The sequence below is a fragment of the Protopterus annectens genome, chromosome 13.part0, assembly GCF_019279795.1.
Source record: "Protopterus annectens isolate FY-2018-M chromosome 13.part0, PAN1.0, whole genome shotgun sequence".
NCBI lineage: Eukaryota > Metazoa > Chordata > Ceratodontiformes > Protopteridae > Protopterus > Protopterus annectens.
Genome location: NC_056747.1, coordinates 216,954,415 through 216,975,873, shown reverse-complemented (window position 1 = coordinate 216,975,873; position 21,459 = coordinate 216,954,415). Strand labels below are relative to the sequence as shown.

Genomic DNA, 21,459 nt, shown 5'->3' with positions numbered 1-21,459 from the left:
CCCCTGTGAAAACATATTCAATAAAAATACTTTCTTTTATTTACTACATTTGCATTGCTGAACCATAGATCATGCTATGAAACCATATTGTTCTTTAATAACAGCTTATTTTGCAGTGATCTGAAACAGCTTAGAGAAAGATGTAGTCCCCCATCAGGTTACAAACTAGGATGCAAAGAAAGTACATTTAAGTACAAAAGCTGTTTTCCCATAGTGGAGATTTATCTAGGTCAAACTCACTCGTTCAGCAGTAGTGTAAAAAGAATATATGAATCTAGTTTCTTTAACTCATTCACACCTATATACAATGCATACCTCCATTTAAAGCACATTGCTCCATATAGCATCTGGCTAGCATCCTTAACTAAGTAATTTCTCCATTAACAACAGGTAACACATGAAAGAGCAAAGTATAAGTATTAAGTATAAGTATGTCCACACCCCACCACCACCCCCAACTAAGGAAACCACAGTAAAAAACTTTTCTAAAGCAAACTTCACCTTACTTATGACAGAGGTGGTAAGGACCCCTGCCATAAACAGGCTATACAATAGAAGGAGGAAATTAGTTCAGAAAAAAAGCAAATCCCAAGAAGGAAAGACATCCCTGATCAGTATCAGTAAAAAACTAAGGTCCCTCATAAAATCATCCAAGGCTAACTTCGAAAGAAAAATAGCCAAGGATTCGAAAGATAACCACAAAGCCTTCTTTAGCTATGTCAAGAATCTAAGTGGCAACTCACAGATATGCACTGAACTAGTGCAAAATAGCACAAAATATACTGAACCTACTGATATTGCCAACATCCTGGCAGATATATTCAGTGCAAACTTCACCCCCCTCTCACCCCCAAAAGGGCCCACAACAATACCGAAAAAGTGTAGTGTCCCGGAAATCACAGACGCATAGGTGAAAATAGCTCTTTCAAAAGCCAAAAACATGGCGTCAGTGGGGCCAGATGGTGTCCCAGGCTGCATCTAGCATGAACTACAAAATGAACTAACCCCACACCTAAACACGCTGTTCAACCTCAGCCTCTCTACAGGCTATGTGCCCATAGAATGGCGCACAGCAACGGTTATTCCACTCCACAAAGGAGGGGCTACAAGTGACCCTGGTAACTATTGCCCCATAAGCCTGACTAGCCTGTTCTGCAAGGCTATGGAGTGCATCATCATGGAACTCATTAACAAAGACATTGGGAACCTCCAAACACTTGACCCAACCCAGTTCGGCTTTGTTAAGGGCAGATCATGCCTACTAAACCTGGTTGACTTCTTTGAGACAGTGACCAAGGCCATAGATGAGGGAAAGGTTGTTCACACTGCCTACCTTGACCTCGCCAAGACTTTTGACACTATTCCCCACTCAGGTATTACAGAAAAACTCACCAGCCTGAACATAAACCCCTACGTCATGGGATGGGTTGCCAAATGGCCTACAGACAGAACTCACACTGTAAGAATAGCAGGCTCCAGGTCCGAATCTAAACCAGTCACAAGTGGTGTCCCGCAAGGTTCTGTCCTGGGACCCCTACTGTTCAGCATATACTTCTCAGAAGTACAGGCAAACACAGGAGGACTATGGCTAACCAAGTTCACCGATGACTGCAAACTGGGAGCCATAACTGACTCTCAAGCTGACACGGACATCCTCCAAAAGGGCCTTACTGAGATGGACTCCTGGTGTCAAAGTCATGGCCTCAAGCTAAATGCCAAAAAATGCATAGTCATCCCATTTGGGAAAAACAAAACACATATGAATTACCACATAGGTGGCAGCCCCCTTAACACAGAAGAGGTAATAAGAGATCTGGGGACCCAGGTAGATAGTAATCTCTCCTTTGACAATCATATTGCCAAAGTAGTTAGGAAATCCTTCTATGTGGCCCATCTAATTACTAAAGGGTTTGCATCTAGAAATAAAGAGGTTATAGTGCCCCTCTACTCATTATTCAGCAGACCCATCATAGAGTACAATGCCCCATTTGGGTTGTACCTCACAGGACACCTCCAACAGCTGGAGAAACCACAAAAGTACATCACCAAGAGGATTATTGGCCTCAAACATATGTCCTATGCAGCCCGACTGAAAAAACTCCGGCTGTACTCAGTGGCATATCACTTACTCAGAGGTGATCTCTGCTTGACTTACAAAGCCATGTCCAACTCAGAATTAATGGACACGCTCCACCTAAAGAAATCCAAGTCACTGCGAGCCACGCGCTCTAGTGAGCTAAATCTCGCCACAACAATAAACAGAACATGCTGAAGGGATAGATTCCTGTCACAGAGACTCCCCATGCTTTGGAACAAAATTCCTAACTACATTAGGCAGAGCCCCTCACTAACACTCTTCAAGAGAAGCCTTGCCGAGTGGATGGGTAACAGAAAATACACCCCTGGGATCACTTCATTGGCTCTGCTTGACAGAGGATCAGTTAATTAATCAATGGGGTGGCAAAAGCCGGCACACTCTGGCTAGGCTTATAAATGCCCTCGGGCAGATAGCCTAGTACCTACCTATGAGCTTATGAGCCTATAAGAAACACACTAAAATGAAGCTTGTTAATGTGAGATACAATACACTGCTGATATTTACCACTGTTTTACTTGTTTACATTTTTTTTATATTCATGAGTTCCATGTTATTGAAAGAAGTCATGATGGAAGAAGGATAAATGCACTGTCACTATCTATGTATAGTGCACTAAATTAGAGGTTCATAGGTAGTTACTAGGCATGGAGTCTAGTAGACCATTAATGAGTCAAGGCCAAATTTTCAGTTGTCCCAAAGCACTGTCTGCTTAAATGACTTGCTCAAGATGCCACAGAAGACAAATGAAGGCAGGGAGAATCAAACCCTGTAACATAGGAAGTAGTGCATTAACAGCTCACAGATTTAATCCTCTTTACCAACTGCAAGTTGAGTTGGATACACTGATTGTTATTTTGGCAGCTATGAAGCTATGCAATATTTCCATATGTAAATTAATGCACTAAAAAACAAATAACTTAGAAATGATTGCATGACATTAGATGAAAGCACAGTTGATGCTGATGAAAACTGAAACTGATATTTGAAACGTAAGCTGTTTGCCTTGAAAGAAAAGGAGCATTATTTGTGTTGTTAATTCTGCAGATATATACTTGTTATGTTTCTTTAATTTTTTTAGTATCCCAGCACTTAGGAAATCATTTCTTGCCATCATATGAAAGCACAAGCCTGGTTTAACAAAAGTGATCTGACACTTTATGTTCAGGTTTTACAATTTACAAGTCACAAAAAGTTATTTGTAGATATTTTGTGAAATAATGTAATTCCATATTTTTTGTATTATATTATTTTGCAGTATTGATGTAAAAATTATGAATGCACTATTATCATTTTAAAGAAGACATTTTTGTTAAAAACATAGCTGCTTGTACCTTTCTCATAACATTTACTGTTTGCTGGATATTTGCATTAGTTTCATTTATGCTTTTAAGCTTGGCTTTGCAGAAAATGCTCAGAAATAATTTAAGAATGTTTGGAAGCTGCTGGAGACGTGCCATTCCTTAGCTTCTAGGTATGTATGAATTAACGCATGAAAGTAGTCATTCATTCCTGCTAGGACAGTGTAGAGACCTCTGTGACATCATTTGTGCTGTTTTTAATCATGGAAGTGAAATATCGCTTTTGACTACACGTCTAGTGCTTCTCAGTACTTTTTATCAGAGAATAGCATTTATTAATGCATCAGGACAAGAATACTGTATGTTGTTTCCCAATGGTTGTATCTTTTTCTGCAGTTTTATTTAAAAAAATGAAATGCAAAGCAAGAACATCTCAGTTCTTATATCCATGTAGAAATATCAAATGCTATTAATAAATATACAAGGTAAAATGAATTATATGACTTCTCATTAGTATTCAAAAAAGTGCATGCTGATTGGTCAGCCCAACTAGAGTATCCATTGTAAATTAAGCATATACCAATAGAAAAAAGAGTGACCATTGAAGAACCATTGAGCTGCTAGACTTTTCTATTGATATATGTTATAAAGGACAATGCAAAATATAATAAATATCAAGTACAGTCTACATAACTAAAGAAATGGAAACATACCTGCTTTTCCTTGTATTTCTGCTTTATCCCTCCTTAAATCTTGTAGACTGTTGTACCTCTGAACTATCTGTTTTTTTTTTTTTGCAGAATATCCAGATTTTTGCCTCATAATTTTCTTCTTTTCCTCATAACAAATGTATTTTTCTGGCAAGCAATTAGGGATTGAAGTAATTAAATAATGACACACATTTGAAGTTTGGGTCTATGTCTAATTGTCAAATGGCATGTTGATTGAACAGCCATTCATCCAACACTAAGCATTTAAAAATGTCCTTTAATCCAAAGGCCATCGAACTATGATAGTTGGCCAACATAAAGGAAGCTGGATGTGGTACTTACTTACTTAGGTATAAGGAAGTCTGCCCTTTTCCCACTGTTGTGCGATCTCGGAGTTGGTATATATAATTATCAGGGGGTGTGGGGGACACAGCCACCCACAAAAGGAGTATTTAGTGAGCACCAGACACTCCTCATGTAGGGGGCTATGCCTCCCACACCTCCGCTAATTATATATACTAACTCTGAGATCGCACTACAGTGGGGAAAGGGCAGGTTTCCTTGTACCTAAGTTGCTGGTAAGTAAGTACTAAATCTCACTTCCTTTACGTTGGCCAATTATCATCATTCGATGTAAATCTTTATGATATGTAGTTTCAATTAAAGGAAGGTTCGATGATTAGTGTTCGATGAACGGCAATTCAATGAACGTGCCATTCGACAATTAAATATAGACCCTTGAAGTTTAGGCCTCATACCCTTCAAAAAATGCACACTAACACAAAACCTCTACTTCAAGCAACTTTCTACGTTTATAATAGCAATAAAATCTGTTCACATTTTTTGAACCTTTGCTATGTTGCACTTTGTCCAGGCTTGTTGCATTAAGAGTGACAGGAGTGGAAAAAAAACAGCAACGGAGGTTCTCTTTTCTCTGTTCCTTCTGCTGAACAGAACTATTGTACTGTGCAAGCCTGGGAATGTAAGTCCCATTTATATGCACAGTACACCAGAAACACAGAAGAATGTGAAAGTATGTGGAGGAACACTAAAGAGCCATTATACAAAGATCCATTTTAAGAAGGGTAATCAATTTGTTTCTTTCTTTCGTTAATAATGTCATTTTATAATAACAATAACTTACTCCTGAGTGTGGGTAATGCTGAATTTATCTGCTATTGGTTTTGTTTGATCATATTTTTTACTGTAGTAAAACATTTTTAATTATTTAAAGTATGCATTTGTCAGTGCTATATATTGCCTTACATTGCATCTGAACCTCAGCAGTTGTGGTTAAAGATGTGCAGTCAAAAAATAACGCACTGTGCAGTGAGTAACTTTAGACGATAACACAATATATGCCACACAAATGTAGGAATGTGAAAAATGTAATTAGCAGAGGAAAATATATTACCCACCACCCATAAAAAATTTAGTATATTACTAAAAGCTCTGACTGAGATAATTCTGCCATATTCAGCTTTGGTACTGCAGCTCGGGGCTATTTCAGACTTGGGACCAAGCTAATTTTTTATGTGCTAATTTGTTGACTGACTTTAGAATAACCCTCATATATCTTGTTATAGGCTAGACTATGATGTGGATACATTGTGTCACCATTATCCAGCCTTTTACAAGGACATATGCTGGTATTTATGGCACATAAGAATGACACATTTGCTATGCAGCTATTTTCAAGCAATGTAATTATAGAGTATATGGACTAAAGTAATTATCATACACATACCTCTCAACCTGCGGCATTAAAATAAGAACAAAAGCCTTTGACTAAAGGGAACATCCATCTAAAAATCTGGGCACCTAATTAGCATAAAATTTGAATGCCAGATAGCACATAGTTTTTTTCTGGTTCCAGTAGGACTGTGGGATACTACGCCATGATGGGAAAATACAAGTACATTATGAAAGAGACAGTGGCAGCCCTACATGTTTAGATTGACTGCATGTTAATATTTTACCAGAAAAGGTAATTTTTTTCAGCTTAAAAAGAAAGATGTAAGATGTGTGTCCTGTTTCTTTAAATTATTATTACCACTAGTACGTTGGTCATGTAGTGTGGTTTTCTGTGTACAAGACAACTTCAAAAAAGACATGTAATGACAGAAAGTCAGAAAATTATGTGAAGGGGTAAAGCCTCCAAAAATATGGGACATCCTGTGCAAGGATAAATCAGGACAGTTGAGAGGTCTGATCACATAGCAGAAGCACCATTGATGTATGATCATAACTATTTTTCACTAAATACCTACATATTGTTGTATAATTATGTCAGAACTGACTCATGCTGAAACTCTCAAAACCATAAACTAAATATCTAAGCCCTGTTCCTTCTACAAAGTTACAATCCAATTATTTTCTCTCAAATATATATTTTCACTACTTGAGTAAAGCAGAGTTAACTTCTGCCATAGTAAGTAAACAAAGAAACGTTGGTGCCAGATATTTACTCATTTCATTAATTTTCCATTTAATAGCTTAATCCATTCATGGTTTCGGGGGAACCTAAGCATATCCCAGCACTAAATCAATGGAAGGCAGTTAAACTAATCCTGGATGGTGTGCCAACTCTTTTCAGGATATACACACAGAGATTCATTCATACATGACATACGCTGCTGTGGGCAGTCCACAGTACCATCTGTTTGCCTATGGCACATCTTTGGCATGGGGGAGGAAACCAGGGCACCTGGCAAAATCCCCACATAGATACAAGAAGCATGTGTAGGATCCACAAAAAAGCAAACAAACTTGAAACCAAACTAGAGAACCAAACATTGTGATGCAACAATGCTAATCACTGTAACACCATGCCAACAGAAATGGCAGCCAAAATGGTCAAAATCACTATTAAGTGCTGTTATATTTAGTCCACATGTCTTTTAAATGTCTACCAATAGGAACATTTGTTCATTTAAAAAAGAGAACCCAGAAGGTGCCAGATCTATGAATTGATCAGGGATGGAGTAGGCTATAAATGAATCTTAAAAATAAAGAGCCGACTGTTAACATCTTTTCTGCTTTTATATTATTGTTTAAAAATTATGGAAGTACATAAACTATATTGAAACACATTTAATTGATTTTTAATAATACAATAGAAAAACGGAGCAGTAGGAAGATGCTTACACTTCAGCACCACACAGGAAAAATGTATTAACCACCTTAAAACCAGGATTAAGCACTTTTGTCATTGATTTAATCAACATTTAATTAATATTTATATGAAATGTTTATCATTGGGTATTTGGTGGTCACATGATATTGAAGCAGAAATTTTAAATTGTGTGACGTGTTTTTTTTCCAGGATTATGATGAAGTCTATGTTACAGGCTGACAAAAGTACTTAATCCTGGTTTTAATTTGGTTAATAAAATTTTCTGTGTGGTGTTGATGTGTCCGTATCTTCCTGTTGCTCTGTTTTTTTTTTTAACTTGGTTACTCAGTTCATTTTAAATTTATGCTTTTTAATAATATCTTGATTACTGGCTCTTCTTAACTGTTTTTCATAAGTTGTCTTTTAGGCTTCACTCTCAAGGTCAGTTCTTCTAGGACTATGTCAAGTAACTGCTAAGCAACTGATTATCAATGACCATCTATCCATTATACATTACAAGGGGTCAGCCTTAGGTCAAGTTGTGCCCTAGGCAAAAGGGCTCCACAGCACACACACTCCCATCCTAGTCTATTTACACCATCCAGTTTACTGGAAAAGTGCCCCTGCTAGAATGGTGCCCTAGGAGGCCACCTAGTTGGCCTATGCCTAAGGCTGACTTACATTATGTACACATTTATTTATTTATTTATGTATTTGTTTTTCTTGATTCCATTTGATTCCTGTAAAGTCCCACTGAGTAAAGTCTGTTTTAAAGGGGAAACCTGGGGACATAAAGAGAATGTTAATCATCTGCACTGCTGTAGTATTGCACATACAATGTGGCTGATACCTGCTCAGATCTTCTGTAGTTTATCCAGGTCATTTTTTAAAATGTCGTTGCAAGTATACAAGCTCTTTTTTAATCAATGCAGTTATTTATACACAGAGCTAAAGTGTTATACATTCTACTGGCATCAAGCAAACTATGCTGTTGGCATTTCTATAGCATTGATGCTTTGCTGGCACATACATGGAAATGGAGTCTTATGCACACTGCTGCTATTTCACACAATGATTTGACTCAGCACGGACCACTGATATTATTCATTCAGTGCTCTTGCTCCCATCAGTTCAACACTACTGTAAGCTATGTACTGCCTCAGTGTGTGTCCTGCTTTCAGACACTCAGTGCTATTGCAGAGCATATGCATGAAGAGTACAGGGGTGATGTTAATGGTGGAGTTCTAAGAGTGTTTCTTTCTGTTTTTGTTTCAGCACTGTATAAAAATTAAAAGACATACAGACACAACAAACATATATTTGTCTAGGTGAATATGCACAGATGCACACACACACACACACACACACACACACACACACACACAGACACACACACACACACACACACACACACACACACACACACACACACACACACCTGCAAAGACACACAATAATGTACAAACCTGAGTTACAATTAGGATTATTAGGCTTTGGTGTATTTCCTTCACTAATTTAGTTTTCTGTTAAAACTGCTCAATCACAATAACATGATTCAACAGGTAAGTAAATGTTTCTTATTTATTTATTGTATTGTATTTATTTATTTATTTAGTTAGTTGGTTATACTCTGTTAACTGGGTAAGTGAACTTGTCCATGGACTCTTTTCAGCTACCACAGGGGCCACAAAGAGAAAGACAGCAACAAGTAAAAAATGCACTTAAGAATACCAAGGAAAAAAAATACTGCTATTACTGCAAATAATGAATTTGGCAAAAACTGCATGTACAATACATGGCCAAGGTGTGACAGTGAATAAGGAAAACATTAAACTCCATTTACAAGAATGCATGCATTATTAATTCTTAAATATGCAATGCAAAACTGATTATATATACAGAATTGTATGTAAGTATATTGCACAGCTCACAACATCGTAAGATGTTATTACAGTGTAATGGACTAGGAATCAGAGTGTGAATGTTGCATGGCTGTACAAAAAAAAAATGGGGAGGGCAGGGTAGTTATATTTACATCACTCTTGTTCTAAAATACTATTAAAACAAACTAAGCAACTCCCACATGCTTTATCCCAGTTATTCTTATTAGGGGTAATATATAATTATCAATCATGGGATGGATAAGGCCAATCTATCACCAAATGGAATATGTTATTTTGACCACAAAAAAGTGATTGGATAGGCATAAAATGGCCCACAAGGGCAGTTAGCCTGTTACTTACCTATGAACCTGAAACTGCAAAGCCTGGAATAGAACCACCAGCACATTGGAATTTAAGAACTAGTGTTCTAGCATTACTTTTGCCTGTGTCTCAATAGCACTTGCATTTACTTTCTTTGAATAGATGGTATTTGATAGTTTTCTTGCAATCAGTAGTTGGTCTGTATTCTTTTTTTTCTCAAAAATGTTTTATTTTTCAAATACAGTTGAAAAAATTCCATAGTATTTGTATATAACATCTTAAATAACTATGTACACTATTTAGATCAGCTTGACACTATAACAGAGCTCAATATATACAATTACTTTATAGGTATAACAATCCAGTTATCAGAGTGAATCTGTTCAGTTATTGTAAAATGTCAATCAATGATAAGACTTTTTTCCATAGATTGTTAATAAATGGCTTAGGATGAAGCCTTAATTCTTTAATGTTAATTTCCAACAATGCTGTGGTCTTCAGTAGACTGTAGAAGTCTTCCAAAGTTGGTATTGTGTTTGTATTCCATCTTCTTGTTATACACTTTCTTGAGATTGCAAGTATTGCCCATACTAGATACATATTTGACTCATTCTAATGAGGACCTTTGTACACATTTAATAATGCTGGAGCTTTAGATAAGTTCAATGATTCATTAAATAAAGCTTGTAAAAAGTTTTTAATACCATTCTAAAATAGCTTAATTTTAACACAGTCAAAAAAAATGTTGATTCCAATCTGCATTGTGTATTTGCTTACACCTCCAATATATTCCCTTTGTGGAAGAATTAATTTTAGTAATTCTATCTGGAGTTAAGAATGCTCTGTGCAAGCATTTCCAATTAAAAACTTTAAAGTATTGTGTAAAGGATGTATGTTTTCTTGATAATAAAATATTTGATTTAATTTCTTCACTTAGCTGTAATGAGTGCCCTTTTGTTATATAATTACAATATGAGGATTTGGGTGTTGTTATATAATTTATCAATATCTTGTAAAATTTCGAAATACTATTTCCCATGTCATAATCATTATATATGATATCATATAGGTATTTTGTAAGTTTAGGTATTTCTTTAAATGAAGAATTACTAATTATTCTGCATATATCTTGCAAATATGTCAGAATGCTTTGCATAGTTAGCCAATCTTGCTGTGGAATTTTGTATGTTGTTTCTGTTGTTTGCATATCCAGAACTTTTCGTTCTTTGACACATTGAAACCAACAAACAAATCCTTTCTGTTCCCAGGAATTAATTATTTCTCTGTTTATTTTATGTGGATAGCTCTTTGTAACTATGAATGGTGTAAAAGATCAAACCAGATTTTTAAATCTATATTTGCATTAATAATTTTCCTAAATCAGTCAATGTAATAATTAATCATACGAGCTTTAGTGGGCTTAGTTATGTTATACTGCATACTAATACATAATATGTGCCATGGCAAATTGTTTTTATCTGTTATTTGAATTTTTTTTGTACATCAAATTCATTTATTGATATTACAGTTAGTAATTTTTTCCAATTTGCAGAATGATTTGGACTTATCCAATCTGAGATTGTTTTAGATATTGATGCTTTTATATATGTTTCTATATCAGGAACGTTTAATCCTCCCTGTTTCCATGGTCTGATATGATGTATTAAAGTTATTCTGTTTCTTTTGGGAAACCATAAAAATGTTATTAGGCATGAGTTTATTTCTTTGAGTATATTCCTTTCTGGTAACAGTTGTATTGCCAAAGTTATATATAGAATCTTGGGTAGTAAAACCATTTTTATTAACTGTAGTCTATCTTCAAATGTTAATATTATTTTGTTCCACTTTTCCACAGAGATTTTAATTGTATTGATATTATTGTAGTTTTTTGAGACTAATTCATTATTATCCTTGCATAACTCAATTCCTACATATTTTAAGGTAGATTCTTGATTCCCTATAATGTGATTCCCCTTCGTCTGCAATTCTTTTTTTTATTTAAAAATAAAAATTTTGATTTTAATTTATTGAAATGGAGTCCTGAGGTCCTGTAAAATGTGGCAATTAAAATATCTCATTCTTCTAATGTCTCTTTTGTATTGGATAATGTTAATAATATGTCATCAGCAAAGAGCATTACTTTAGAATTGTATTGTTCATAAACATCTACTCCTTTGATTTTTGTATTGTTACGTATTGAATCTGCCAATATTTCAATAGCCAAAGCAAATAGAATCAGTGATATGGGACATCCTTGTTTAGTACCCTTTGTTATATGTATAGATTCAGAGTTGAAAGGACCTAGCTTAACATACGCTAAATTATTTGTATATATATATTCTTTAGTAGATAAACAAAGGAAGGATAAAATTCAAATAACACCAGAATTTTGATTAAATAGTCCCAATTTAGGGACTCAAAGTTTTTTCTATATCTAAGCCAATTATGAGTGTTCCTTTATTTTCTTTATTAACATAATCTATAAGAGAAATTATCCTTTTAATATTGTCATGTGTGTCTATGATATATAAATCCAGTTTGATCATTATTTATTGTTTTGGATAGTGGTATTTTCATTCTGTTAGTTAATATTGTCATAAATATCTTATAGTCATTATTTAATAATGATGTAGGTCTATATGAGGTACAGAGGTTTGGAGATTTGTTTTCCTTTAGGATTGGTATGATTAAGGAATATCTCCAAGAGGGTGGTATTAAAGCTTGTGACTGAATTTCTAATAGAGTTTTATGGAAGAGAGATACTATCTTTGAAGGAAAAAATGTATATATTTCCATAATTATGTCATCTATACCTGGAGCTTTATTATTTTTTCCCTCTTTTATTGTATCTGTAATTTCTTTGTAGGATATGGATGCTTGCAGATCTAGTTTTAATTTTTCTGTTTTTTTTATATTAGAACATTTTTCATCTAGATTTAATTGATCAAAATGTATATTTTCTTTTTGGAAGTGTTCCATATAGTGATTTCTATAGAAATCAAGAATATCAGCTATATCTGAGTCATTTTTCCCTTTCTTTTCATGGAAATACTTTTAATGTAATTAGCTTTTGATTGTATTTTGATTCTTGTAGATCATGTAGATATTTGGGAGAAGTGGCCAGGGTATTAAGTTTTAGTTTTTCTAAAGCTAAACTAGTTTTATGTGTTAGAATTTCAATGTATTTCTTGTTTAATACTTCTTTCTTTATCATCTCCAAATTATTTAGATTTTTTTCAGTTTTTACTGACAACATTTTGGATTGCAGATCTAATAATTCTCTGATTTTTTTTATAACCAGTTAAGGTTTACCATATATGTAAGCTTTTAATGAGTCCCATATCATTATTTTATTTATCTCTGTGGTGTAATTAATATCTAAGAAGAACTGTAATTCAGATAATAACCAGGGTTTGAACTCTTTAATTTCAGTTATATATGCTGGGATTCTGAAGTTAAAGATTAATGGTTTGTACCCATTTTGAAGTTTTAGTATCAATGAAATGTGGTCTGAATAGGGGCAGAGAGTGATTGAGAAATTAGTGATTTTAGAGTGTAAGTCATGGGCAGCAAATATTTTATCTATTCTAGTTTAGGTACCAAATCTGTGATCTTGATGGGAAAACAACAAAGATTTATCCTCTTTAAATTTGAAAGTATCTACAAGATGAAATGATTCTACCCACTTGTTTAAAGCTTTTGATACAGCAGATGTACGCAGCGGTCTTGTATTTGTAGTTTCAGAAATATCAAATATACAGTTAAAATCACCTCCTAATATTAAGTTGCCTTTATAATTGTTGGAAATGAAATCCAAGTGTTTTTTAACAGTTCCTGTTCCAATGCCTGGGAACCAGTATAGCTTGGCTAGGGTCCATATTCTGTTATTATATTTAACTATTACTAATGCCATAAGGCCTTCTTTATCTTCATACTTATAAATGATTTCTGGGTTAATCACATTTGTTTTCCATAAAAGTGTTACCCCTTTTGTCTTTGTCTTATAAGTGGATTGCGCCAGTATCATATATTCCTTAGGATTCCATTTGTAATTGTCATTTGTTTTGAAATGAGTTTCTTGAAGGAAGACAATTTGTGCTTTGTTCAGTTTTAAATATTTCAGTAGATTTGATCTCTTGCTAGGATTGTTTAATCCATTGTTATTTAAAGATAATAAAGTTAAATCCATCTTAGGTTATTTAGACTATGTATTTTTTGTTTTATTGTGACTATTAAACATTTTCCTCTGATAACTATAAAGTATATGTTTGAGCTTTTAAAGGAAATTATCAGTTTAATACTTTGAGTGTTTATCAATATAGTAATATTTCGGTCAGGCATATTAAAAATATTTTTATGAAATAACAAATTTAAATTAATAAATGTTAACAAAACTAAGATCCGCACTAACCATGGAATGAAAATCATTCCTAATCTGATGGAAAAACCTAAATCCATCACATTATCACTCATACCTTGACAATCCAGAACATCTGAGCTCCATAAATTAAATTATCATATGGAGAATATTTGTTATAGGAATAAGCAATATTTATATTATTTTGAACAGATATAGTACTATTGTAGATTAGATAGAATTCTAATACAATATAAATGTCTACTTATTGTATAAGCAATTAATATTTACATGAAAGATAGATGACAAGCAATTCAATCATAGTAAAGTAGGATGTATCATATATAAAATCTCAGTAAAAGATTATAGCACACAGTTATTTAACATATTCACCCTTACTGTTGAAGTCTTTCAAAACTTATTACTTAATATAAATAGATGGTAATAATATTTATACCTAATGTTTATAATACAATGTATTTTACTGGATATATCAGAAGTTATATTTCATTGTTTGCCAGCATTTAAGTAATCACTTTGTTTGTTGCTTCAGCTTAAAGCATCAAGTTTGTTTTATGTAAACATTGATTTTTATTTATTTTATTTTTATTTATTTTATTTTACATTTGTTGACCGGGCTAGTCCAACTGGATATATGTCCATTTTCAGTAGAGGCCCGGGGAGAAAAGCTGCATATGTTGTACAAGTTCACAAAAAGGCATGAAAATATTACATGAGACACAAAGCAATTTAAACATATGATTTAAAAAGATAAAATAAGATACTAGAATTTAAAATTTTTATTTATTTTTTTTTTTTTATATAGTGAGCATTAGTCTGGATTAGTGCAGGAGCAGAGTGAGCATTAGTCTGGATTAGTGCAGGAGCAAAGCCAGTGTTTATTGAGATGAGTCTTTAGTTGATTTTTAAAAATTTGGAAAGAGGTTAAAGAAGTGATATGAGAGGGTAGATTATTCCATGTTTTTCCAACAGAGTTGGAGAATAAACAGTCACCTGCATGATTGTGAGATTTACTAATATTAATCAGGAGTTTGTTGGCAGAGCGAAGTTGTTTCAGGTTTTGTATGGGAAATAAGGCTAGAGAGTATTGGTGTATTGGTTGGCTGATATAGAATCTTATGAGCTATTAAGATTTGTTGCAGAACAAGTTGGTTAGGAAGTTCAAGCCAGCCTAGTTCTTTTAGGTTCTGGCAGTGATGAGTTCGAAAAGGAGATCCTACAGCAAATCGAGCTATGTTATGATAGGATGTTTCAAGTTTCTTCATGTTGTTTTGGAAAGATTAGTATAAATGGGACAAGCATAGAGAAGAGTAGAAATTAGGTGAGACCTAGCAATGATGGGTCTTGCTGTAGGCGTTAGGAAAGGTTTTATTCTGTAAAGGGATCCTATTTTTAATTTACTAATTTTATGGTGTTGTTGATGTGAGAATCAAAGTTGAGGTTATTATCAATGGTTATTCCTAATAGTTTTGTGGTTAAGTCAGGGGAAATGAGTGTTCTGTCAGAGGATGTAAGAGTAAAGTGTGGTGTAGTCAATTTATGAGTAGGTGAAAAAAGTAACAGTTTGGTTTTCTTGGGGTTAAGGAGTAGACAGCGGTCAGAGAACCATTGTTCTACAGTGTTAAAAGCTTTTTGAGTAAGTGACTGGAGTTCTGTTAGAGAGTTAGCAGTACAGATTATAGTAGAATCATCTGCGTATTGAATACAGGTAGCATGAGGAATAGCAGCTTGAAGGTCATTGATAAAAATTGAAAATAGTAAAGGGCCTAGGATTGAGCCTTGGGGTACGCCTATGGAGATAGGTAGAAGATTTGAAAGTGAGTTTTTCCAAAGTACTGCCTGCTTACAATTTTCTAGGTAAGATTCAAACCAGGATAAGGCTAGCTGGTCAAGACCAAAATGATGAAAGTTAGTGCATTTTAATTATAAGTGCACCACTCTTCTCCAAATTTCATACACATAAGGATTTTCGTATGTGTCATTTTTCATTATAAAATGAGTGAAATTATAGGTTAAAAACAACAAATTCACTTATTGTGATTAATGATTACAAGTTCCCTTTCCATATTCATAAATTGCCATTTTATGGCATATACTGAAGGTTTTTAGATTTACATAGCAACATTCTATTCTGTATGGGTCCCTATTAAATTGCTGAACGTTTCAAAGTTTGAATGTCATATGGTTGATAGCATATGATCGAACTTTGAAAAGTTTGAAGGTGAAAGGCAACAGCTCCCTATGCTCAGAATGGGAAACTTTCCCTTTTCTGCACTGAAGTGCTGTCTCGGAGTTGGTATATTTAAGTAAGGGGGTGTGGGGGGTGCAGGGGGGCTTGCCCCCTTGCTCAGAGCATTAAGGTAAGTTTTTTTTTAACTTTTTTATTATATATTTGAGATTTCAAATTTCACTCATATGTTGTCGAACATATGAGGTTCGAAATTTTGAAGCTTCGAATATATAATATAGACCCTTTTGTATAATCAGCAAAGGTTAAACTGAGTGATTATTGTCAATTTAATACTATTTGTTCAGAATGTGATTGTTACATTCTGTGACATTCCTAGTTCAGGCTTCTATTGTTTCCCTTGAACAACTTTGTCAATTTGATGTTATGTATAAAACATTAGTTACCTTGGTAACAGCTTAAGTATTATATATGGTCAAGATGGGTTACAAAAACTACAATTCATGTTAAAGCAATTACATGACTTGTTATGCATATTTACTTATATAAGAAAATCATAATGCTTCCCCTTGATGTTCAGTGTAGTGTATGTCATTTATGACAAGTTAAGACAGTAGTGTTATTATACACAAGCACATGTTATTAAATCCTGTCTTTAATACCTAAATTCAGCAGACTGCTTCATCTTATATGACGATTATATATTTTATGTCCAGATTTACTAAAATCATACATTACATAACTATTGTCTGTGTTTTTTTTTTTGGCTGTTGCTTAGTTAGTTTAGAGACCACAAACTGTAATGTTTATTCTTATTATTAGCTCCTTCCAAGCATGTTTATACAGTCCATAGACTTTAAATTATGAGACCCTTCTAGTTTCTTATTTGTTATAAGTATATTTCCATCCTTACATACATACATATCAGTACTTCAAGCATGGGCAACATTGCCCATCCAGTTTTGCCAGAATACCATTCACTAGTTCATGTGGTGTGTTTCCAGGCTGTTCTTAAAATATCCAAACCAATATTTGTCCTGCTCCATTTTACCAGCCTGTTCCATGCAGCGGCCACTCTGCCAGTGAACCACTCAACACACCTTCCATTCCCACAGATATTTCCATGAAGAAAATCTGCTGACTCTCTAGCACTTCCTGACAACCCCAAACACCCCTATAATCAGCTATCCCCATATGCCCTACATGTCCGAGCAAGCTCACCTCCCAGACCACGGCAAAGGTACTGCACAAGACCAAGTGCTCTTAGTCTTTCACAATAACTCAGACTTCCATGCTTATTTAAGTCCTTAATGTGTTTGGACCAAAATACATTTTAAATATAAAATTGCTCTTATTATTTTTTTTTTATCAAGAATCAACTTAATGAGATAAACAAAGTGTTGGGAGACCATCAATATGTGTACATGTGGTTTAAAATGGCCCTTTTATTATATATATATATATATATATTTTTTTTTTTTAAACCAAAAATGTCATTGTTGAGAATCATCTCAGAGGCTCCTCAGAGCCATTAAGCATTATGGTCACTCTGTCTCCATTACCATAGCAACCTGGGAGCATCTGGTTCTGTTAGTATGTCTGTGTACTGCATACCAGAAGCTCGCGATACACCTAAAGCAAAGCTTCACTTCACTGCAACTTCAAGCCTAAATTTCATCCCTTTCAGTGAGGCAACAGCCAGGAAAAGAACAGAGAGCAAACAGATCAAAAAACAGTATATAATAGAAAAAACAATGCCAAAGCATACACAGGAGCAAAAAAATAGCACACAGTTCCACAAGAAGAGGTTTAAATGCCAAATTCAAGGATAAAATAAACTCCTCCAAAAGTGTTTAAAAGGTTTATTGCATGCACAAGTAAGCGCTTTCACCCGTAGGCTTCTTCAGACTTTAACACTCCATATAAAATTGATGACTTTAAATAATAGGAGATCACTCCTGATAGGTTCAAAACCTCACATGAATTCAAATTCAAATTCCTGTCGCTTTTAAAGCTAAACACACGCAAATATCATTAAAAAATATATATAAAAATATATGGTAGTACAAACTAACTCAATAATAATGTGTTATTAAGAATGCATATACCTAGACTCATCTATACAAATATCAATTAAAAATACACTGAGAATAAATGTGAAAACATATATAGAAAGTGTGTACAATAAATAAAAACCTATTACAGTTTAGGTTTGAACAGTCTCTTCTTACATAAAATGGGCTGTAATTGAACTCTGTCATTTAATCCAGGGGACCTATCTGCTCTACAACGAATAATCCATCTCAACTCGCACTCCTGTGTAAAGTTGTCAATGTCACCTCCTCTAATACTGGAAATTATCCTTTGCATAACACAAAACTTGAAGGAATGAGATACTCCCATATGTTTAGAATGTTTAGCTAGGGCATTATGTTCTGAGCCTAAACGTATATGATAAACATGTTCTCTAACATGTTCTCTTAGTTGCCTGCTGGTTTTCCCAATGTAGAATGCTGTGCAGGAAGTGCATCTAGCAAGATAAACAACATGGGTACTCAAACAATTAGTTTCAGTATGAAATAAAAACTTACGTTTAGTGACAGGGTGTATAAAACTCTTATCAGTGTCTATATATTGACACTGGTTACAGTTGTTACAAGGTATGGTATTATGCACACAATCATCAGGTATAACACTGTTAGCCACAGGATAGCGGCATAACATACGTTTCAAATTTTGCTTGTTCTTAAAAACAAACTTAGGTCGAGGTCCTATGACATTGCTAACATCCCTGTCAAGTAGAAGAGTATCCCAATGTTTTTCAATAATTTCTCTAACTTGCCCTATGTCCTTTGTAAAATACATCGGTATCCTCATTTTACATGATTTTATAATACTATTAACATGGTCATCATCATTCCACTCAGAAAAATATGGACGTGCCCTCGAGTTCCTGAGTTCATTCACTTCAACTACAGTCCTATCAATATCAATTTCACTATAACACCTCTCAGTTAACCTATTCTTAAGCTCAGATAATTCCTGTAGATAGCCTTCATACGTTGGATTAAGTCTTGATGCTCTCATCATCTGACCCTTCACAACATTGTCAAAAACATACTTAGGGTGCATGCTTTGTCTGTGTAACAGGGTATTCTTGTAGCAAGCTTTCCTGTGAACCAAAGTGTTTAAAAACCCGCTGCTAAGTCTGATTATGTTAACATCCAAAAAAGATATATCTGTCAAAGAAAAACAAACAGAAAACCTGAGAAACCCAGTCAAACTGTTCATAACATGAACAAATTCCAAAAGACTAGTTTCATCACCCTTCCAAATCAGGAAGAGGTCATCTACAAATCTCCTGTAAAATCCAACGTACTGCTTGAAAGTGTCCAAAGGAAACAGTAATTCTTCTTCCCAATCTGCCATTACAATATTGGCGTAGCTATTGGCACAAGGAGTGCCCATAGCTACGCCGTCTTTCTGTAAGTAGATGTTATCATCAAAAATAAACAGGTTATTACAGAGTACTGTTTCCAAAAACAGTGCAAGAAGATCTATGGTCACATCATCCAAATCTGACTTGGTCTTTAAATAATGTAGCACTCTAAGTACACCTAAATCATTAGGTATGACGGTGAAATGTAGCACTCTAAGTACACCTAAATCATTAGGTATGACGGTGAACAGGCTAGTAACATCTAAAGTAACAAGAATGTAATGATCATGATCATTCAAGGTCCTGGTGTAGTCATACAAATCCAAAAGAAAATGTTTACTGTCTTTCAAAATAAACTGACTAAAATCAACTATAGGCCTAAGATGGTGTTCTAAAAATACAGAAAAGGGTTCAGTAAGCCATCCCTGCCCAGCAACTATAGGTCGCATGGGTGGCTTATTCAAGGACTTATGAACCTTCGGTAAACCCTGTATCACCGGTATCAATGGATTACACACCTTCAAATATTTAAACAGGGTCCAATTAATATTATGGCTCTTGACCAAGTCATCTAACATGTCATATACTCGAAAAACTTTACTACTTACTTCGTCCATATCAATTCTCTCATAAAATAATTCATCACTTAACATACTCTTCATGCTTTCAAAATAATCTGTATGGTCCATTACAACAACAGGGCCACCCTTATCAGCTGGCCTAATAATGATGGATTGATCATTCCTTAAATCAGAGAGTGCTCCTCTCTGATGGAAATTCAGATTGTGTCTCCGACCTCTAATCTTCTGATGGTGTCCTTCATTATAATGCCTGTATAGATCATTCTCTACCAATTTAGGTGTACTTAGAGTGCTACATTATTGTATATGATTGATCAAACAGCACTCGAAGTTATGATACCTGCCATAATTGATGTTAACTATTTTTAGACAATAATAATGGCATTTGTACTAGCTGCCAGACACAGCTGCATCCACGCACACCATATCAGGATTGATCAAACAGCACTCGTAGCTGTGATACCTGCCATAACTGATATTAACTATATTTAAACAGAATAATGATGACATTTGTACTAAGAGCTTGCTACTATTATTTAACCAGGATATACATGACATTTCTAAGTCATACTTTAACTGAAGAAGGCATTAGTTTCCATGACAGCATTTCTTTTCAAAACACTCTACTGTTACTGCTATTGTATATGATGTTAGTTTGTTACATTTGAGTCTGAACTCTGATGAATGGTACCTTGTTGACTTAGTTAATTAATTACTTAAATTATTATAAGTAAAATCAATGAAAATGAACAAGGTAAGTATTCACTGAGTTCAAGTAGGGGAATAGAAACTTCTATGTTTGTATTATATGTTGCTTTATTTGGCTTATATATAATGGAAATAGTAATCCATCTTGACATACCTTTGTTTGTGAAGAATTATTGGACTCTTTGAACATTCTGAATAAATCATTATTATTTCTCAGTTGTTTAAGAATCCCTCCTTTTTTAAAATAAAACAGATGACAAGTGATGTACCATATCAGTTGATACTTTGAGAGATGTAGTTGTAAGAATTATTTATTTGGGACAGCTATCTTGGAATCAGTTTTTTGTTTCTTCTTTCTAGCATCAGTCCAAGGATTTGTTTATTTTATTCTTTTAAGAGTAGGGGCCATCCATTCCATTTCTCCTGGGATAGACACTATGTTGTTTTGATGAATATAGTAGCTTCTTATAAGTCATTAAAGGTTCTCATCTCATTGGCAAAAAGTATTTTATCTTGGCTGGAAAGGCCAGCTGTGCTTTAATGTTGTTTTGTTTCAACAGTTTTATTATTGGCCAGACTTTTTTCCTTTGTTCTAGTATTCTGGAAGAATAATCATTGTCAAACCTTATCAGGTTTGATTTTATTTTAAGGGTGATTTTCTCCAAGCAGATTTTAATATTAGTTCCTTGTCCAGAAATGAAAGAAATTATATAACTATGGATCTAGGTGGAGTATTTGTT

The 21,459-nt window shown here is 34.3% G+C and overlaps 1 protein-coding gene across 1 annotated transcript in view; it reads left to right on the top strand.

The window, feature by feature from the left end:
- LOC122787168 (mast cell protease 1A-like) overlaps positions 1-21,459 on the top strand; it is a 71,267-nt gene that overhangs the window by 40,219 nt on the left and 9,589 nt on the right. The window lies entirely within an intron of this gene.